The 23,796-nt window shown below is 32.9% G+C and overlaps 1 protein-coding gene across 2 annotated transcripts in view; it reads right to left on the bottom strand.

The window, feature by feature from the left end:
- Positions 1–23,796, bottom strand: part of LOC140443442 (zinc finger homeobox protein 3-like) — a 929,042-nt gene that overhangs the window by 670,494 nt on the left and 234,752 nt on the right. Inside the window, exon 1 of one of the 2 annotated variants that reach the window (XM_072534702.1) lies at positions 13,865–14,017. The exons of the other annotated variant lie outside the window; for it this stretch is intronic. The gene's annotated coding sequence lies outside the window, so the exon portion shown is untranslated. Of the gene's footprint in view, positions 1–13,864; positions 14,018–23,796 lie in introns of those variants that run through there. 2 annotated transcript variants of the gene reach the window in all.

The following is a 23,796-nucleotide window of genomic DNA, read 5'->3' as shown; positions in this document are numbered from 1 at the left end:
TCCAAGACCTCCAAAAGCTAATGAACAAGATAGTTGAGTATGGAGAAGAATATGGATTATCAATAAACACCAAGAAAACCTAATTTATAAGGATATCAAAAACACAAAATAATGGTGAAAGCCTGACAATTAAAGGTAGTGCTTTAGAACAAGTTGAAAACTACCACTATCTTGGCACAATAATTAATCACACAAACGATTACTCCAAAGAAATTAAAGTTCGAATAGAGAAAGCAGGTACAAACTTTAATAAAATGAGAAAGGTACTTTGTGCAAGAGAACTAAAATTGGACTTGAGAGTTAGGCTGGCAAGGTGTTATATTTTCTCGACTCTGCTTTATGGGATAGAAGCATGGACACTTAACGCGTCGACTGCTAAAAAGTTGGAAGCATTTAAAATGTGGGTGTATAGAAGAATCCTGAAGATATCATGAACCGAGCATGTAACAAACAACGAAGTCATGAGAAGAATCAACAAGAGAATGGAAGTATTGGTAACCATCAAGACACGAAAGCTGCAATACCTGGGGCATGTTATGCGTAATGAGAGATACAACCTACTTCAATTGATTATACAAGGGAACATCCAGGGCAAGAGAAGTGTAGGAAGAAGATGAATCTCATGGTTGCGTAACTTGAGGGAATGGTACGGATGCACATCAATTGAACTATTCAGAGCAGCAGCATCTAAGATCAGAATAGCCATGATGATTGCCAACCTCCGTCGCGGAGATGGTACGTGAAGAAGAAGAAGAAGCTTATCTTAGCCTTTCTGCATTTATTATTTTAACCCTATCTGGCTGGTAATACAATTCTTCCAGTCCTCGGTTATCTCTCGCCCAGTTTTGCCGTGTTGTCTTATCCTTAAATGATTCATATATTCCTTTAATAATTCATCCAGTTTCCATTTTTTTTTCAAATTAGAAATTTAGAACACAATAACCGCCAAGTAGATTGGTTATAGTAACGGCACACTATTTTAAAATAATATTTTTTGAAAACGATTTCCGGAGTGGAAATCGAAACGTCGGATAACAATTATAAAATGATGTTTTCATTACAATTCGTTTAGGAATCTCTTACTCATGGCGTCGTCTACTTCGTTCCTCCAGGATTTTCGGGGTCATCCTCTTTTCCTCCTTCCTATGGGACTCCATTCGGTTATTCTCTTTATCCATCTGCTGTCGCTAGTTCTTCTTACATGTCCATACACTTCAGTCTTTAGTTTTTAGTTTTTAAACCTTTTTAGAAGAAAAAATATCTGAGCACTTATGTACAAAACAACAAAATATTCAAGAATCAACAAATCAGAGGTTATAGAACTAATGATGCACTATGATAATATGGGTGTCAGTAATTGATAAAAGGATGTGTAATGAAACCAAAATATGTGAAAATGAATTAATAGTTAGAAAAATTAGGAAAAAGACGGACACCATTTTCGTCCTTAGGAGAAACAAGGGACTGAAAAACAAACGTTTATATGGTATTTATTGATGTTGTGGTGAACACAACCAAACTTAATGAGAAAAGTATTCCTGGTGTAAATGTGAAAATTTTGATATAAGAGTATATTTATTATACAGCCACAACTAGTGTTACAATATATCTGGAACAGATTGATAACTTTCATGTGAAAGTAAAGTTGCATTAGATTACGATGATATTACGACGAGATACACAATGATTAATTCGTATTTATTACCATTAACATTGGATCAGTCGGTCAGATAGCCAAGCGGGCTGGGCGGCCGGTTCTCTTTCGCTTAACTGCGAAGGATGTGAGTTCGATCCCCAGCTCGGTGTACAGAAAACAAAAAGGCTAACGCAGCAGTTTAAAATTCGAAATGAATATGCGGCTTAGACTAAAATATGCTGGTGTCTGATCGGCCTATGGTGGAGCAGTACGGCAAGAGATAAGGGCTTGCGGCTCAGTGATACTCCTCCATAGATCCCTACCGGAAGGGCGAGGTGCCTAAAATACCGGTGAAAAACAACAACAACATTGGATCAGATCATTAGATCATATTGGATGGATTGGAACAGGCAAACTACGTAATTACTTTTCCTGGTGCATAATATATTTTGAAGAGTATATTTGAAGAGTAAGAATATTAAGTAGAAAATTTGTATCATTTTAATATAAAAAATGTTTAAACTACAAAGGATTAAAAAATAATCTAGACTTCCTATTCAAAGATGGAGGAGCTTTTCCAAATAAGATGATAAATTTGGGTCGTGAAATGATTCTGAAAATTATTAGTTTCACGTGTCTATGGTCGGTATTACAGAGAGCTGTATTGTGCAAAAGGAAAAATCCAATGCAACTAAAAGGTAATTCTAAGAAAGTATAATTATCAATCGTGATGTAGGACACTAAATTTTAAGCAATATGGACGTGGCGAAAATAAAAACACTTGAATGAATGAAGTGACAAAAAAAAATAAAATTAAGAATTAATATATTACACAAGAAGTCTAGGTATGGCATGCATGAACTGAAGTCAAAAACAAAGGATAAATTAAAGTGGTTAGACTCCATTCAACGTCGAAATAATAGTAAAAAAATAATAAATAAATAGGAAGAATATTAAAAGTTGTATGTACCTGTAAAGAATATGTAAGGTAAAACTTTGTGGGAATAACTTGTAGCATTTGTAAATTTATTGGAATCCCCTCGTATATGTGTTAAATTGAAATCCCCTTATGTATGCATTATAATAATTTTTTCAATCGTTTTCGTTCTTTTCACGTCGCCTCAGTCGATAATAAATCATTTTATTGTTTGTTTATGGCACTGGCGCAAATTCTTCGATATTTCTTTGTTCAAACCGCCCGATATTGCGTTTTCAAATTAATAATTTACGTCTTAATTTCCGTTGTGTTTTGTTTATACCCAAAGTGCTTTGTTTATTCTAACTTATGCGATCAATTTTTAAAGATAATTTCAGCACTTTCGTTATAGCCGCGGTGAAGAGCGGTGATCTCCAGCGTCATGTCCAAATTCATTCGTCGAATTTGTGGTTTTCTGTTTTTGCCCCCTTTTGATGGAAATATGTAGCAGTGAAAAGTAGTTTTGTAGCAGTTAATGGTTCAGTTAATGTTTTGAGTGAGGATTGGAAGAATCGTCGTTTCCATCCTCGTTTTGTTTCATCCAAGGATTTTTGGCAGTATGGAGATAGATTTGTTCGTGTGTTCGCTGCATAGAGAATGAAGCCCAGGTCTACCCCCAGTTTTATAGTTTCGGAGGTTCAAGTGGTGTCTGGTTCCAGAAATTTTAGTGCAGTTTGCTATACAGCGTTCCACGTTAAGAAAATAACATTGCGGAGATAGGGCCATGTATTTCTTATGGACGATAGAAGCGCAGCGATGCCACGATGAACACAAGCACGATTCAGGGTTGTATAATTTGTATTTTCGTTTTCACAGACATGAATTAAATAATTGTTTTTTAACTTTTTAACGTAATTGACCAAAAGTGTCCATTCGAAACAAGAGATGAAAAGTAGGGAAAATGATTTTAATTAAATAAATAGTATTTAAAAAAGATAATTTTATTTTATCTTATTTTAATTATAGTAACGACAGTTTATTTGTTTTTCGGTAAGACTATCATAATATACCATGAATCATAGAAATCAGTAGAAAATATTGCTTAGTTAAATCATGCACTTCGCCGGCTATTAAAGATTTAAAAGCAAATAAACGGACCACTTGGAATGCGTATATCTAATTACTAATTGCAACTTAAAATAATACGGTGTGCGTATTTCAGCGATTTTATGTCGTTCTCTGAGACTACATAATGATAATAAGGCTTTGTGGTTCTTCAGTTGTTATTCTGACTTTACAGTTAAATGTTAATTGAAAATGGAAATTCGAAAAATATATCGACAATCTAGTAAACCGCATGCCTGAGAGTTTTGGCAACACTGATCTTCATAAGCCTAATGTTATTTTCTTAACGTGAAACGTTCTATAGTGAAAAATCAAGGTAACTTTTTTTGTGATCAAATTTTAAAGTAAAGACAGACTTTTTTTTAACAATAATTGCTTTCGTTAAAATTTAAAAATTGTAATATTTAAAGTAGTAAATTGTATGGTTTGACTTTAGCTGTCATTTTATTTGTTCAGTTTTGTTTTATATTTAATGTTAATATGTGACAGCTAGCTTTATTATTTTCGATATTTATTTGTTTTGTTTGTTTTAAAAAAGAAAAGGTTAATCTCTGTGCGGTAACTTTTGTAAGTTTATAATAGTATCTCCAACTCCTGGAATTTGTAAATAGATGACACATGTAAGTTTTTTTGTCTTTTTGTATTTTGTGACTATTGTTGTATCATTTTTGCACTGTCTATTTTGTAACTGTTTGTGGTGACACAAAAATAAATGTTATTTTTTTTTAACATTTTGTTTATTTTTTTAACTAACCCTTTTTTGAGTTTAATTTGAAAAAGATATGTTTTGCATTTCAAATAACTATTTCCCTAGTTACAACTAGCTGTTGCAATGGTTATAATTAGGCACCTCGAAGTGGTGCCCTTTCTAAATTACTAGAGGTGTTTCCTGTTTCTTTTTGTTTTGTTTGTCCCAAGAGATTCATGGCCTTTTTTATATTTTTGTAGTTGCCCCAATTCGACCCCTTTGTCATTTACTTATCCACGACCCCAGCTCCCCTAACAAACCCTGAGTGCCGTTCGCACAAGTAACGATTATTTTGCTTGCCCTATCTCGACCTCCATAATTTTAGTCCCCAATTTTCTACCCCTAATAGTAATACCCCCTATGGTAGGCAAAAATATCGTCGTTACAAACTTCTGTAGGATATGTCAGTAAAAAAGAATATTATTATTATGACTCAAAATAGAAACTGAAGGAGAAATGTATCTAATAATTTAGGAAGCCATCACCACATGACGAATTCGTAGCACCCAGAATAATCATTACTGTGAGGTCCTAAAACATTTATGGGTTATGGTTTCGTAAAAAATCTCATTCATTTAAATTAAATCTTATTTGTTTTTATGATACTAATGTATTCAGATTCCTTCTAGAATTTCGCTCTTGCTAATCTCACAAATAAATGTTTTTTATCTGTTCCGCCAGCTTATGTATCACTTTGATGATTTATATTAAGATATGATCCCAAGTTTACACAAGTAATTAAATTCGTTAAAGATTGTATTTATATAGGATTAAACCACAATTAATTGTAACAAAATTAAATTTTACATTTTTTCTTCCATTGATTACTAAACTACACTGTTCCAAGAAATTAACACACCACTTTAAAACTTACCATATTATTTTTATTATTATGCATTTATTTGTTTAATTCTTCTTAATAAGACCTATTTCCACCCCTGCTAAGAAGGACAGCATTAAGGTCTTAAAGGGTTCTCACCATTTCATTCCAAATTTGGACAACACGTTGTTCTAGTTCCTGCAGAGTCTTTGGTTGATTAGGATAATTCTGCAAACATCTACCAAGCAAGTCGTAATCATTTTCTACAGGATTGAGATCGGCACTGTTGCATCGGCATTGAAAATTTTCGCCAATATAACGGACAAATGGCACAACATGGTCTTGAAGAACGTCAACGATATATCGGTAAGCATTGATGAAAACGTTATTCAACACCATTAAGTCTCATTGCCTTCCTTTGAGGCCTTGACGAAGAGTTTCGTAGCTGATTCGAACATTATAAACATCTTCAATTTGGGATTATAAGCTTCTGGTAGTTACGAAACGTTGTTTTAAGGTGCAAAGTCGTAAAAAACGGTCTCAAACAGGCATTGTAACACGATGTCGACCTTCTCCCGGACGCATAGAGTGACTACCGGTCTCTGTGTACCCTTCCATCATAATTGAGACCGATGTATGGTGTACGCCGGACCGTTCCCTTAAACATCTATAACTCCAACCTTCTTTCTTCAAAACCACTATTTAAGCAAACTTGTCATTAGTCAAATTTTTTGACTTGTGTTGCATCTTGATTAAAACAATAGCAAAATGTATTCAACAAACAGCAATGGTTCACCTGATAAAAACACTTTAAATACGTGGTACATTTAATACAAAAATAAATACAATTAGGTTTATAACACCAAAGAATTGCATTTTTTGTTTTTTTAGATGGTGCGTTAATTTCTTAAAGCAGTGTAGATATATTCAGTGTTGTTGAAAAAGTCTGCCAAAAAATACCAACATATAAAAAAATCACAACATCGAAAGTATAATTAAAGAAAAATTCAAAGCTACCAAAGCTTTAAAAGAAGAAAAACGAGTCTATAATAATATTACCAGCAGACAAGTCTAACGCAACTGTAATCATGGACAAAGTTTGATACCGGGAGAAATTTTAAGAATTACTTACAAATTGATCTTACAGAAAACTTTAAAAAGACCCAACTAAATCATTGAAAAATTAAATATACAAAACAGAACATAAATTTAAGAAACACCTGGCAGACTACCAAAGAAGAATACTAATACTCCACTACAGCAGGACATTACACCCATACGGAATTCCACAAATTCACAAAGAAAACGTACTTACTTGTTGGACGAATTTGCAGCCTCATGGGTTCTCCTTGTAGAAAACTGTCAAAATTTCTTCTGGATATAGTATAGCCATTAGAACATAATACAATATTTTATAGAGAATTCACAGTATTTTCTGCAAAACCTAGCCACAATAGATTACAATCCTAACAATATACTAATCAGTTTTTATATTATCAACCTTTTCATCAATGTGTCTCTGTAAACAAACTTTAAAAATAGGATGATACATGGACAACAACAACCAAACTGAATCTATTAGCTATAATAAGGCTACTTACACTACGCACAGACAACACCTCTTTTCAAAGAGACAATTATTTAAAAAAAAAAACAAATTTTAGATTAACACTGGGCTCTTTATTCTTCTTCTTTATGTCTTTTCAGAACCCTGGTTACCATCATAGCTATCTTAATTTTATTCACTGCCACCCTAAATAGCATGCTTGTATCAACACCATACCAATCTCGCAAGTTCTTCAACCATGAGGTTCTTCTTCGTCCTGGACTGCGTTTGGCTCTTCATTATCTCCATTATTAGCAGATATTTTCATGAAATAATTTGAGCAAAACTGTTTGGAACCCGATCAAAAACCCACAGCATGGGGAAGATATGTACATGATGTGTTCTCAATTTGGCTTCATTGACCAGAAGCAATGAATAAATTTTTGATGGAGATCAACAGTAGGCTAGACAAATTGAGACACGTATATAGCACGTATGAGGATGAGGTGATGCAACAGTGCACGCGTTTTTGTAATCTATTGAAACCATTGAAAAAGCGCAAAGTGACTAGTGACGTGAGTAAGTGCATCATACCAGACGTGTGACGTTCTGGTAAAAGCACAGATTCTCGAACTGCACGTGGTACTTCTCTACTCACGGTGTCGTATTGTTTCTATCGCGCGTTGTTTCTCGTGCATTTTACAACTTTCTCGTTTCTTAAAAATTAAGATAATAAATGTCGATAGAGGCGGTAAGGCATCACAAGGAGTTTTATGACACCTAACATAAAAATTATATGAAAACAAAGTGAAAGAACTGGATTTGGCAGGATATCGCGACATAACTAAATTTATCCTCTTCAGCATTATCTGATTCTGATTCAGAATTTAAGTTTAATAATAATAAATGTTTTGTTCTTGCATCCGACATTTTCAAATAATGCGAACCCAATCAAAGTGCACCTCAATATGCAGATAACCGCATAGTACATACGGATTGGATCTTAATTAGCGTATCCCCACGCAGCATGTGTGCCACGTACGCGTTGTGTCGCTCGTGTCAGGTCAACTCACACGTGCTATACGTGTCTCAATTTGTGCCTTTCCTCAGAGAAGAATCAGTCAAATTTACCAACATTTACCGTGTTCTTTTTCCATTCTTAATGGAGAAAGAAACCAACAATTCACTACATTCTCTGGTTGTATTAATTACAACGGAGGATACAGGATATGTAACCAAAGTTTATAGAAAACTAAATCAGTCAATAGATATTGAAATTATCACTCAAATCACATCATAAATATCAAAAAGTAAATCACTATGTATCAATAAGTCCAAAACACCGGTTACAACGAAAATGCATTTCAGGCAGAAAAAAGCTGCCAACGAAGGTTTAAAAAAAGCGATTATCCATTTTAATTTATAAACAATGAATTTTACAGGATTGAAGAAATGAAACACCAAAACCAATAAAGATATGCTAAAAGGAAGAAATTTGGAGATTACAATAATACCATATGTAAAGGGATTATCAGAACAATCACAACAACATTTAAAACAACCATCACATTGAGATAATTTATGTCCAAAACCGCACAAAACAAATTTGAAATATTTCTTCCAAAAAAAAAGAAGCCAGCAATAAGAATATACCAACATTAATAAAAATTACACACTCATCATCCACTATCAACTACACTCTAAGCACACAAAAATCAGAATTTGATATAAATCTTGAGTTTAGAACATAACCGTCAGACTTTTAACTAAAAAACCGCTATTTGTCTTCAAGATCGAGGCCAAGTAAGTCAACTGTCAAATTGGCTACCACAAATACCAATTCATTAACATCTATAGATTAAAATGACTTGTAATTTATAGTACTTTTTGAGAACGATTTTCTGATTGAAAATCGAAACATCAAAAAAAATGTAAAATTCATAAAATACAATTTGAATCTTATCCAATAAATTATCTCCATGTATAGAACGTTATACATTCCTCTAAAATAACATTACTGAAACGCTTACTAGTGTTTTGTTAACTGCTAAAAGAAAAACTTTTTCTCTCAGTCTATAATGTTTGGAAATTTAAATTTTTTTAAAATGTATCTCAGTATAAGTTACTAATAATTAAAAAGATTTCCACTGGCTTCTAGACTCCGTGTCTCTCGGTCTCGCTTTTAGACATTATCGGAATTTTAATTCGTAAGAAGCAAACAAAATATAAAAAAATGTTGAATTTTCGCGATATCCTTGCAAAATTTATCATGTGGCATCGGAAGAAAGACACTGGCTAAAATTAAACGCGAAAGAGTGAGAAGGATGTACATTTCATTAAGCTAGAGACAGACTGAAATTACATACCCCTATGAGAGGGACCAAGACGAACTGGCCGTTAGTGGGTTCGCGAGAACAGAGATGAAACAGCGAGTGGAAGCAGGAAGGAAAAGTAATTTGCAGGGGTTAGAAGGAGCCAGCAATATGCAAGTTAATTAATCGGTAAAGTAATGAGAATAAGGCGCAAGCGCGGTATAATTCCAAGAAAGAGGGTGGGAAGCCTTGGTCATCAACGCCTAATCAGATTAGGAATACGGGGTTTGTAAAAATTTTATTACTGCAGTTAATGCACAATCTTTAAATTAAATTTAATTCAAAATTTAAAATGGAAAAATTTCTATCTTACATATTAAAGAGTTCTATAAAGAGGGAATATTTTGTAACGAACGAATACATTAGTTCTTATACATATACCTAGTTTATATTTTTATAAGTGTACCTGAAAATATTTGTTAATTTCTTGGATGATAAAACATCCTTCATATGAACAGTCTATATTTCAATATAAAATTGAGACTCTTTTAATTCTTTTATAATTTTTCATCAAGTATATTTTACTTTTTCGCCTTCAATTGTATTCCGCATTCTCAATTCTGTTTTATTTCATATTCTCTTCCGTGCTGCTTCAGTTAAAACATGATATAATAAATCCAATCAACATAAGAGTTTGAAGTATAACCGTTTTTAATTAACATAATACATTTGAAATTTATTCTTTTGACTACATAGACTACTAATGTAATAATAATAAAATCAAACATAGTAATGATTTTATAACTATTGGCCTCTTTAAAGAACTTAGGATTATAAAAGTAACATTTGATGATAAAATAAATATGAATCTTAAGCGGAACATATATTGAAGGAAAATTGATTGAGAATACAATAATTATTGTTTAAAGGCAAAATAAAAGGTCAAATAAATATAGAAAGACAACAGGTTTCTTGTCTTAAAAACATGCGTAAATGGACTCAGATACCAAATGTAGGACAATTATTCCATGTGGCAAAAGATCGACGAGCCTTCGCAATAGTGATCGCTAACGTCGGACAATTTTAATATGGCAAGCGAAGAAGAAATAGAAATGAATCCAAACACAACACATGTATCAATATAAAAATAAAATTGTCAGAAACACAGCTACATATTCTTGTAAATTTTTACACCGTTTTTCTAAAAATTTTACTTGTATATTGGATCTGATCCCTCTGTATTAGTTGACGATAACAAAAGTATTGTAAATGAAAACGAAATAAAAGAGAATGGCAGCTGTATATATAAGAGTTGTTTGAAGATGCCAGAAATAATATTACCGAATCCTACCTAAATTGAACTGACGGTCCAGAAATTATGAAATTAGAGGTAGAATAAAAAACGCTTTAAAAATGCTAAAATTGGGGAAGCCTCTGGTCCAGATGATACACCAACTGAGTTTCTAAAGCTAATAGATGAAGATAACATATAAGTAGAGGTAAAACTTTTTAATGCAATAGATAACACTGGAGTAATTCCCGCAAGCTGGTTTAAGTCCATTTCTGTCACGATACCTAAAAAACACAATGCTAGAAAATGCTTAGAATATTGATTAATAATTAGCCTAATGAGCCACACTAAGATTTGCCTAAGAATATTCCACAACAGAATTAGACGAAAATGTGAAGATCTCAAAGATCTTCTTCAATTTGGTTTTAAAAATCTTATGAGAACTAGGAAGGTACTTTTTGCGCTAAATATCCTATTACAAAAATGCCGTGATCAAAGAAAAGATGTATTTGCATACTTCGGGGAATTCGATAAAGTACAGTATTTAAAATTAATGCAAATGCTAAAAAATAGGAATAGATCATTCGTGCAATTAAAAATCCATATTATAATCAAACTGCTATCGTAGAAATTGGAGAAATTACACCGACGAAATCTCCATACAAGAAGACAGACAAGGCTGCATTTTGTCCCCAACATTGTTCAATGTTTAGTCGGTCCAGTTATTTAAAAAGGCACTTAAGAGACAGCCGTATGGAATAGAAATCAGCGGAAAGCTGCTTAAAATAATTAGAGACGCGGACGATAAAGTAATTCTGTAAGCAAATACCGAAGGTTTCCAAATTAGGCTTAATCGTATTCACGAAGTATGAGAGGAAATGGGCATTAAAATAAATATCATCAAAACCAAATTTTTAGTATTTAGTCATAACATAACCCACATCCAGATGCAAGGCTTTAATTAAATCAAATTACAAGAGTCAAAGTTGAAAAAGTTTACAAAATTACATATTTGGGAACTGTCATAATGGACCAACTATATCCAGACATAGAAATTAAACGCAGAATAGCAATGGCTAAAACCACTTCTCTGAAAATAAAGACTTTTTTGCAATAATTATCACAGTTTAGAACTAAGACAGAGAATAGTTAAGTGTTATATATGATCTGTACTTTTGTATGGAGCAGAAGTCTGGACACTAAAAGTATCAAGCATGAATAGAATTAAAGCATTATAATTGTGGATTCATAGAAAGATGCTGAAGATACCTTGAAGAGCAAAAAAAAACTAATGAGTAAGTACTAAGAAGGGTCAACAAACATATTGCTGTTGGAATATGTATTAGATGTTTAAAAGCACTATATTATTAATAGCACTGATATCATCTGCATACAATAGATAATTTAATTGCCGTCCGTATTAACGTCTGCTTTATCTTAGCTTAATTTTTTAAATATATAGTCTTAAGCTTTCTAAAATAGTCACTATTAAAAAATAACCCACGGGGATGTATATTTATATCTTCTTCTTTCTGGAATTTACAGTCTAGAGCTCTTCTCGGCAGTGTGTTATTGTCTCTCTTCACTACATGACTAGCCTATCGCAGTCTCTGGATTCTAGCAAATTCTAACATAGGTATTTTTGATTCATTTAAATAAACAATAGACTAGATAAATAAACAATATTGTGAATGTCACGGGACTTTTAGTAGATTTTAAACGTCGTCGTAATATTCTTATAAAAACAATATACTAGAGAGAAAGTTTCTGTATATAGAGGCGAAGAATCTGCCAGATATACTGTAGTGAAATATGAGGGGACATATCTATAAGACGTATGGACGCATGATAGCATAAGAGGTATCCTGCCGTTTGCAGTCACAACGTTTGAGTCAGTCTTCTTCTTATTGCACCGTCTCCTTTCGAAAGTTGACAATCCAAATGGCAATTGTAGCTTTGGAAACTGCGGCACAAAAGATGTCTGTGGATAAGCGGTCTCCTCGGGTCTTTCAGCCACGCGCTGGCGTCTTCCTGCTGTATTTTTCACTCTTTGATTATGCTGAGTAATTCTTTTTGTTTACTCATGCACCGATGTACCTTACCATTGGTAACTTTTGGTATCCATGGGATTCTCAGCATCCATCTGTATATATACATTTCGAAGGCATTTATTCTTTTTTTCTGTTTCAGAGTCCATTGTCCAACTTTCAATGCCATACAGCAACACAGAGAAAAACTGATCGAGTTCTGATTTCTAGACTCAGGTCTGATCTTGTAAAAAATATTTTTATGTGTGTTCATAAGTGTTTTCTTCGCTTGTTCGATTTTTGACAAAATTTCTTTTGTTGGCTCATACTGGCTGTTGACATTTGCTCCCAAATATTTTATGGAAGTTACCTGTTCTATTATTTGCCCTTGGCATACAAATGTACGTTTGTTGGTATCTTTGAAAATTGAATCAGTCTTACCTCCAAATTAATCTAATACATATATACACATAAACCAAATAGGTACAAAGAAAGTGAGTCTGCAAAAGTTTCTATAGAGTTGTCTGTAACTTGATGGAGCCATATGATAATAAATACATACTGTTTTACCGTTCGCTTAAGTTATATTTTACCTTCTTACATTTGTCTGAACATTAGTTTCATGAGAAGGAGTTCAAAATCATTTGACCTACTATCAAATAAATACAGTACATTGTCTAATATCAGTCTGTTATGCTGCCTACCTACCAGAAAATAATCTAGTAAAATCAGCACAAAATATCTAATGACGGATAAACAAATAATCACAACAGGCAACACATTCTTGAATAAAATTATCTGGCAATACCACCATATCTATAAAATGTAGCATATTAGATCATTTACGCCAACTTATTAAAGCATGTCTGAATATTTCAATATGGAAGAACAACCACCTGTCAGTCAAATAACAGAGCTGAATATAATTAACTCCAAAATTCCAGTTTTAGAGCCAACAAATCACACAATCTACACATTTAAACTAAATACACAGATTGAGAGGATAGCGTGACTATCACGTAGAGCACAAGTGAAAATAATATGTATTACGAGTAAGGCCGATACAGCTATACTCATACATAAATGAATGAGTAGATCACAAAAAAACAACATAATGATGAGTCTTAACAAACTTTTGCCGTACTATAAACAAATCTAAATTATGCTTTAAAGCTAAAGCAAATATGCATCTTATTATAATTCAAGGAAGAAGAAATTATTTAGTTAACAGATGCTTTGGAAGGATATTCAACAAAACCTTAAAGTGATCGTAAAAGTTCATTTTAGTCATATGGAATTTATTTTAATTTTCTGCATAAAGTTGCATATTCAGACTTGGCTATTAATTTATGATGAATAACTAAGTGCCTAGATTAGTTTCTTACAAATCACTGTGCTACAATTTTTTTTAATTCATTAGAAATATGGTTTATTTTTACTTACTTTCAAATAATAATTGGCAATAAATGTGCATCTTATATTATTATGCACTCTTGTGTACGCAGACGACATCAAAACAAAGAGTTGATGTCAGCTGATCATTTTAAATACTGTTCATTCATTGACCACAGGAACTTTTATTTAGATTCTTATTTTAAACGAATGATTTAAGGTTTTTATACTATTTTTGAAAAACTATCATTTTAAAGTAATTCTATAAAACGTATCTACATTTTAAAAACATAAACCGTCAGCTGATTTTGTTAAAGTTCCGTCTCCACCACTATCACCATACGTCACTCGAATGGTCAACAACGTGACAGGTGTTTATTTTGTTGATCGCGTTAGCCGGTTCTGAACAATTGAAAGTCTTTCGCACTGTCAGCCGGTATCTTGATGCCGCGTGTTGGCCGTACACTATCCACAGCCAGCCGAGATAGTCTGGCCAGTTGGTTCTGACCACGCGGGAGAGGGGTGGTTGTAATTATCCGGCGCGGGGGGCGGCATAAGTGCGCTAACAATGTAGTTAACATAGCTGCTAATGAGGTTTGGACCGCGAAATGAAGGATTATACTGGGCGGGAACGAATGACAGTTTCTATAAGTTATATCTACAGATAGATATCGCAAAACGTGAGTCTAGCTATTTTTTTAAATCGAAGTTAATAAGGATCGAAGTAGTTTGGTTGGGTAACTGTACTATTACGAGTGAATTGGAAAGTACTTTACGGACTATTAGTAAATTCTTTTAATAAGCCTATATATGAAATAAGTAGGTACCTACCTAGATCAATAATTATTAACGACATAGGCTGATTTATCATATTATTATTCCCCGTTAGACAAATAAATATTTATTTGATATATAAATAATTTTTTAAGTAAACCCGTGAAAAATATTCTTATTACACTACAATCTGATCTGATAGACAGTTTAATGTGAAATTCTTTTTTAAATTAAATTATTAAAATATAGTCTTTTCAAAAATAATTACATTCATTATTGTTTCTATACCATCTAGCCTACTTATAGAAACCTCATAATAATCTACAACAAATAACACTTTTTAATAGCTTTACTCATCTTTACTAAGCCGCACTATACTGTTTTCACACTTTCTATTTTTCACTTCACCAACTCAAACGGGATTCTTCTATTAAGTCTTCTTTCTGAATCCGCGTTTTCCAGGAATTGGATTGTCTTGCCATTCCCATCTTAAAAGAGGCATTGTTCATGTCTGCTAGCACAACTGGTTATCATCTCTTCAGTAGTTCTTATCCTTAGGTATCCATGTTACTAAAACACCAAGGACCACTACAATTATTCCTGAGCACTTTGTAAAAAAACCTCTGGATTACTACTACTATTTATTTTTAGCGCATTCCAATAACGCGCCATATATCCAAAGGCAGGAGAATCCGATAATATCAAAATCAAAAGTGGAATCCGGCAGGGATGTATACTAACACCCCTGTTGTGCAATATATACTCTGAAAAAATCTTTCGAGAAGCAGTAGAGCCAGTTGAAGCCAGAAATCGAATTAAAGGAAAATGTATCAATAATATCAGGTACGAGAACGACACGCGGTGGTATGCGTAAACAGTTATGCAGCCTTTCAGGAGTTAATGAATAGGAATACAGGATTAAGTCAGATATATGGACTTTCACCAAACCTCAAGTAATCAAATGTATGATAATCTCTAAGAAGAAATAGCAATTTGGACTAATCAGTGTGAACAGTCAACGAATAGAAAGAGTAAGAATATACATCTACTTTGGTATGAACGTCAATGAAAATTGGGACCACTTCCTAGAAAGCAAATATAGGATAGGGAAAGCAATGTCTGTATTTAAAAATATGTCTAAGCTATCCAAAAATCATGATTTACCAATACCAATAAAAATCAGTTTACTAAGATGTTATATCTCTCTTATATTGTTGCACGAAGTCGAGTCGTGGACTCTCTGATTCTTTCGAAATGTGGCTTTTTCGTCTAATCCTAAGATATTTTATATCAAATACGTTTCTATTTGGGACGTTTTATTAGGAATAAAAAAAAAGAAGAGATATTAACCATAATAAAAACAGCCAAAACCGAAAATCTCGGGCACATCATGAGAAACAGCGAAAGGTATGGATTGCTGCAATGAATTTTACAGGGAAAAGTAGAAAAAACGAGGACTAGAAAGGCAAAGGATTTCCTAGCTTAGAGATCTACGTACGCTGTTTAACCCAACAACCACAAATATTTTTCAGAGTAGCAGTGTGCAAAGTACAGATTGATATGATAGTCGCCAACATCCGAAAAGGATAGGCACTACAAGAAGAAGATCCAATGAAATTTTTTAAATTTAATATTTAGTTCTTCTATCCTTTTTTATACAGACTATCCAATAGAGGGCCCTGTCGAAATGTATTACCAGCTATTTACCAGAATATAGAACAAGTACCTACCTGGGTGTCATCTATTTTGATAGCTTATGTATTATTGGTACAATTTACACGTGCCTCTTTTATTCCATTAATATTTATTTTTCATTTTTGTACAATCTTTAATTTGATCTTCAGAAGACTGTAGTTTCCGTACAGCTTCTTTATTTTGGCTGATTGATAATACAGACTTGTTATTTGCAAAGATCGGTATTAGATCTTTTTAAAGGTAAGGGATATCATTGGTGTATAAAAGGTAAAGTATTTTTCCCAATACACCATCGTGTGGTACTCTAGCCTTGATCTCTTTTAGTTTTAAGTAAGCATTTTTCGTTTTACATTTTTTTAAAGAAGCTATTTAAGATGTAGAATTCTAGTAGTTGAGAGTACTGTACTGGAAATACTTTTTTGAATTTATAAATGAGGCCTTCGTGCCATACTCTATCAAACACTTGCGCTATATCCAAAAATGCCCCTGAAAATACCTTTTGTCCTCTAATGATTTATATTTTTCCAATATAGTTGTGATTCTACGAACCTGCTCTATTCTCGAGTGAATTTCTCGAAAGTTCAACTAGTGTACTTACATAGAGTTCTTCTCTTCAATTATTATTTTCATTCTTTTATGGAAAAGCTTTTTAGACAGTTTCGACATTACAAGTAATATAGATATGGTTCTCTACGACAAAACCTCATTCTTGGTCCTGGCTTTTCTATAATTTTGACCTCTTTTTCTTTCCATTTCTTCTCACCATATTATATCCAGGGACATTTTTAGAAATACTATTGCCTTTTATTTCCTTTAGTATTTCTTCAGGGGTTGCTAATGTAATTTCTGTTTTCTATTAAATTGTTTTTTTTTATTCCTCCAGATCGCCTCGTTTATTCGGATAATATGTACTTTCTATATTTTCTACAAAACGTTAAGGTTCTTGCTCACTACTGACACAGCTACTATATAGTTTTCCTATTAGAGGGTTTTGCATGGCAGCACTTTTATGTGTTTTTTCAATGAACTTTTCAATTCTGTTTTATTAGACAAGTATGTGTGTCAAGTACACTGTATCTAAAATTATTTAATATATATGGGGAGCAGATTATCAGAATGGCGCTTAAAGGATAAGAAAAGGACAGCTCAATAAATGGCCAAAATAAACAACCTACATTCTGTAGATACCGCACCCTTCTTGCAAATAGTCAAGAAGAGTTAATTGATTTCAAGCGACTGGTTGAAAACGAAAGTCAAAAATTTGGTCTGCAGTTAAACATATCAAAGACAAAGATCATAATAGTGGATAGACTACATAACAGTCATCCACACATAACCACAATTGACCGGTTTGAGTTTGTGAGCTCGTGATTATATCTGAGATCATTGATCACAAACCCAGGGTCACTACAAAAAGAAATAATACTTAGATTTTATTTAGCAAAAGTAGCCGTAGGAAAAATGGCCAAATTATGGAAGCACTCTCAAATTTCAAAATAGCTGTTCTGAAGAGCCCTTTTAGGGCGAAATACGTATAAGCAAATACACAGACGCACTATACGTGAAATCAAATCTTAACTGTCTTTTTCCTTTTTTTCCTTTCATCTATTATTTATTTTAATAATTTCTTCTTAATAATTCTTAATAATTTTCTTCTAATTAAACGCATAGAAATATCGTTTCATGTTGCTTCGTCAATCTGCCTTATGAATAGCTCCATATTAGCCCTAAGTTGTTCTTTCTTTAATAAAATAGAGAAGTTAATCATTACCCTCTAATTTTGTAAATCTAAAGAATTAAGTAGACTTTAAATATAAATAGCTTAGACAAAACAAAATTATTGACAATTTCGCATATACTAGAAAAAAATATTGATATTTAAACCTGGTAAAATTTTGGATCTTTTGCTTTTCATTATTTTCAAGAATTATTATCTGGAGAAGGCATTTTATCCTCTTTCAAGAGCTAAACTTTGAACAAGTTATACAGAAGGGTATCAACAAGACTTTGTAGTAATAACAGACATATACAAAAATACTGGCAATTACATAATCAGGAAAATATGAAATTCAGAACTATTTCAAACTCTAAAAGGTCTACGACAAGGAGAAGTTGTAAGTTCACAAATACTATTCAAGAACTTTATGGACGATAAAATAAAGAAGTGTAGTACACTAATTCTCATATATATATATATATATATATATATATATATATATATATATATATATATATATATACTCCAATATATAAACCCTAAATAAGAATGAAAAGTAACACACTGGTTACAGAGATAAAGTACTTGAGAAGATTAGGTAATATGACAGTCAAAGATCGAATCAGAAACGAGCTAATAAAAGAAGATCTAGAACTAGAAGCGATTTTTAGGTTTAGAAAATATGTGTGTGTGTGTGTGTGTGTGTGTGTGTGTGTGTGTGTGTGTGTGTGTGTGTGTGTGTGTTTGGTGAGTTGGCTTGGAAACTAGTCCTTTAGCCACAGAATTGTAATGTAAGATATTAGTTTTTAAATAATGTAACCAACTTTAAATAAAAAGTTACATATTAGTTCGTATACTTCTCTACTATCTAAGGAGAGTAAATGGGTGATGTTTATGGGAGTCTGAATTTTAAATTCTGATAGTTTTGAATACAGCTGATCTGTTTCATACCTATGTTTATCGCACTTAAAAAGAATATGGTTGATGTCACATTGTGATATATTATCACAATATAGAAAATATGATTGTAAACATTAAAACTGAAAACAAATTAATAAAAGAAATTCCTATTAGTCCTAGGTCTCAAGCAAGGCCGCTGCATAGCACCTACACTCTTCACAATATATCGGAATGAGGCGATCTCAGTGTGCACAGAAGAAAATGTAATATGGCCATCCAAATCGAAGACGAGAGATTGTACACGATACACTTCGCTGACGTCGAAGCCATTTTAGCTGAAGATGACAGTGATAGAGACTATAGGGTTAGAAAACTGGAATAGGAGTACGCCAAATGTGGTTTTACAATTAATATACAAAAAACCGAGTACCTACTTAGTTGCAGGAGAAACATCAGAAAGATTACAAATCAAAATGGAAACTATAAAATCAATTAAAACCTTCAAATACTTGGAAGTAAAAATTATATCAAAAGCAGGGAGTAACGAAGAAATACATTTTAGTATTGGCCAAGCAAAATCAGCCACTATATCACTACATGGACTATTGTGGAATAATATAATAACAAAAGAAAATAAAAAAATAATTTACAAAATATTAATAGAAAGTATCGGGTTGTACGGGGTCGAACTCTGGAAAATAAATAAAAAAAAACAAATCAAAAATTATGGCCATGGAAATGAACTATGGGAGACGATGTTGCCGGCTCACTAGACTTGATAGGGCGAGGAACGTAAACATTGGGAGAGAAATGGAAATTGATCTAAACATATTAGACACTATCGAAGCCAAAAAAATAACTTGGCATGGTCATGAAGAGAAGACGTCGACGATGTAATGACCGTCAGAGATTAAAAAAGAAATGTGTTGTCATTAGTACTATGCAGCTAAGTTGGAATAAGATTATGTTAACTTGGAAAAGGATCACTACAGGAGCAAGGCGACCAGTTTGTGGCAATCATGTTAGAAGACTCAGGTTTTCAGAGCAACAACTAACACATCTACGAAGGAAGCTACCTGATGAAAGGAATGCCAAACGATTAAAATGTTTCAAACAGCAGGAAAAGGTTAATACGAGTTCATAGTAAAATAAAAGTAGAAAGTAACGGCAAACTCAAAACAAGGGAAAAATAATAAAATATGTAGGTATATAAGATGGAACGCAACCGTAAAAACGTATTTCTGACTATTTGGTCGTCATCAGTACGGTGCAGCCAAGTTGTTTCGTTATTAAAATTCATAGAAAATACCTTTTACTGTTTTCTTCATAGTTAAATAAACAAAATATAAACGATTAACGGTGCCTATTGTCCTTCGCATCGGGTTTTAAACACCTCTGGAAATTTAGTAGAAAACTAATTATTCGTATCCATTATTTTGTTTATCGAATACAAAATTGAGAAAGTTTGTAAATCATTTTTGAGAAATACGGTATTTGTTTGCTAGTGAGTAATGAACTATTACTCACGGGTAAAATAGTAGGTGTTCTTTTCTATTCAAAAATAGTGAATAATAAGCATGTTATTAAGTCATCATAAGTTTTCATCATTATCAAATCAGGTAGTGCCTGTTAAGTGCCGGTTTCATGTTAGAAAAGAAACATGTTAACTTGGGAAAGGCTTAACACCGGAGCAATGCGACCAATTTGTGGCAATTAATATTTTCTTATTTATTTTTATTGCCACAAATTGGTCGCATTGCTCCCGTAGGCGTAGTGTATGTATATATATTTTTAACACACCCCTGTATTTTTTCCGTTCTTTACAAATCCCGTTTCTTATGTAATACAATTTTTAAATTAATATGAGATCCAAAAGTTCAGTATGCCACTCTATCATACTCTTACCATTTACTCTCACTCCGATATTTGGCAGGAATCTCGTCGAAAGAGGATATAGCCGATAAAACTGAGAAATATATTACAATCTACCATAACTTTTTGAAAAGGTATCTAGAAAAAGCGACGAACTGCATCTTTTTGTAGCTTTTGAAAGTTGTGAGTCAGTATTTTTGAATGAACATATGTCGATTGAGGCAACACGCTCTAGAGAAACTTGGCTGAAAGTAAAAGTTCGTGACTCTGGATTTTAGGTCAAATCCAGACATAAAAGCGTAACGTAAATGCGTAGTTTTAGCGCCACTTTACAGACTTTTATACCGCTAGACAACAGTCGAGCGTTCTCAGACTAGACTCTATTGTACTATAAATTTGATATATTAGAAGATTTTCTGCTAGTGCGGCAGCTTTCGTAGTAGGTATATTAATTATTAATGTTATTATACAAAGGGTAATTAATGTCTGGAAAATGGTTATATAAAAACGAGTAAACATGTAATTAAAAACAACAGATATAAAAGATGGGCAATAAGTAATCAGCTCGAATATGAAACAAAATACGAGGGCTGTGCGGAAAGTAATATTTTGTATTAACATGGTTTATTTCACAAATACTTGAAAGTAAGTTAAAATCTTTAAGAAATTTAATAATGGTCGATGTTAGATTAATAACGAATGCTGTTTTGTGGATACACCTAATTGGATATTAGCTGTTGCCTTTTATCTTTATTTTCTTTTGTATATTATATAATAAAAGAGAAAAAAGAACTCCATATAAAATACCTGAACACAAAAAACTATGAGGACTTGGAACTATACAGGAAAAAAAATAAAGAAGTGAAAAGAAAAGTGGCAAATGAAAAAAATGAAAGATGAGAAAAAACATGCACAGAGATAGAACAGTACATAGGAGGAACGAGAGAAATTCAGAGTCATGGCGCATCTTAAAGTCGCTCCAAAGAAATGAGACAGAGAAAATCAAGATCGGTCAAATCCAAGAAAACGAATGGCAAGAATACTATAAAAAATTGCTAACCGAAGACCGCCCCGAATTCAAAGAATCAGAAATAGACGAAATAGAAATCTACACACATGACGAAATCGAATTAAGCCTAGCTGAGGTAAAAAGAACGATCAAAACTCTAAAGAACAAAAAAGCAGAAGGTCCCGGCGGAATACCAAATGAATTGATAAAAAACGAGTCGGAAAAGTTATTCCGTATGATACATAAAATGTTTGAGAGAGCACTGAAGCACTGAGAGAAGACTTACCGGCAGAATGGACCCAAGCATATATGACATCAATATACAAGAAAGGAAATAGAAAAAACTGCGAAAACTATTGGGGAATCAGCATTATATCGTCTATAGGCAGACTGTATGGAAAGACCATAAAGTAAAAATTAGAAATATATAGACAAGATAAAATCGGAGAAGACCAGGCAGGTTTCACAGCGGGAAAAGCATGCTTAGATCATATTTACACGGTCGAACAACTAATAGAAAAAAGAATGGCCAAAAATAGATCCGTCAATCTGGCTTTTGTTGATCTTAAGAAGGCATATGACTCAATACCTAGAACCAAGCTATGAGAACCAATGGAAGACATCGAAGTTCCACGAAGATTAATAAACGCGGTAAAAGCACTCTACAAGAATAACGAAGTAGCTATCAAAACGGGCAATAGAATATGCAGTCCATTTAAGACGACAAAGGGACTACTACAGGGTTGCTCCACATCCCACCCTGTTCAAAATATTCCTGGAAAATATAAATACGCTGTTTTGCCGACGACCAAATAGTGATCGCACAAGACGATGATGACCTCAGTTTTATGATGAGAAAACTGAAGCAGGAATATACAAAGAATGGGATGGAAATAAACCTAAAGAAAACTGAATATCTAACAACGGAGAATACAGAAATAAAACAGCTGGAAATAGACGAAAGTAAACAAATCAAAGAAACAGACAAGTATAAGTATTTAGGTTTCACAATATCAAACAAAGGAACAACGGAGGAAGATATAAAAAATAAACGAGGACAAACAAGAGACTGCATACAAAAATTGAACCCGGTACTATGGGATAAGAACATCAGCATGAAAACAAAGAAAAAAATATATAATACCATGACAAGAATTATCCTCACTTATGGGTGAAAATTGGATAATAAATAAGAAAACCAAAAACAAAATAAGAGCAACAGAGATGGAATTCCTAAGGAGAAGCTGCAGAATACCAAGAAGAGATAGAATAAATAACATGGAGATTAAGAGGAGAATGGGAATGAACTCCGACATAATAGACTACATCGAACAGAAGAGGTTAACCTGGTACGGACATGTCAGAAGAGCAGACCAAAATCGGTGGATAAATAGAATAACAGAGTGGAGCCCGATAGGAAGAAGAAAGAGAGGCAGACCCCGAAGATCTTTCAGAGATGAAGTGGACGAAGCAATGAGTAGAAGAAAACTACAGGAAGGGGACTGGCTAAACAGGAAAAATTGGAGAGAACGGTTGAGTGAAGGAATACAGTGAAAACTGTGGAAATCCTTGTATATACATATATATATATATATATATATATATATATATATATATATATATATATATATATTATATAATATACTTGTTGCCAGTTTTGTTTGACACATGTTAGAAAATTCGTTATGACGTCGGGTACCTTAGCGTGAGAAGAGTGGTCCGATCTATCACTTTCTTTCAAATTTTAAGGATAGGAAATCAGGTGCTGTATGAGTATCAACTAACATTATTAGTTATATTAATTCACGTTGCTAGAATAGTTGCTGAAAGATTGAATTGCTAAATAGGTGCATAGATTAAGACTGGAATATTTAACAAAGTCAGTTCAAACTCCTGAGACATAATATTTATAGCAACAATGACGTAAATGATGTAAACTTAGTAGAAAATCTTACAATTGAAGATAAAAGATAAATTAAAGATAAAATATACAAAATATGTTAATATTCTCTTGAA

This window comes from Diabrotica undecimpunctata, chromosome 6, assembly GCF_040954645.1.
Source record: "Diabrotica undecimpunctata isolate CICGRU chromosome 6, icDiaUnde3, whole genome shotgun sequence".
Lineage (NCBI taxonomy): Eukaryota > Metazoa > Arthropoda > Insecta > Coleoptera > Chrysomelidae > Diabrotica > Diabrotica undecimpunctata.
Note: the sequence above shows the minus strand (reverse complement) of the source record. Positions and strands in the feature narration are given on the sequence as shown.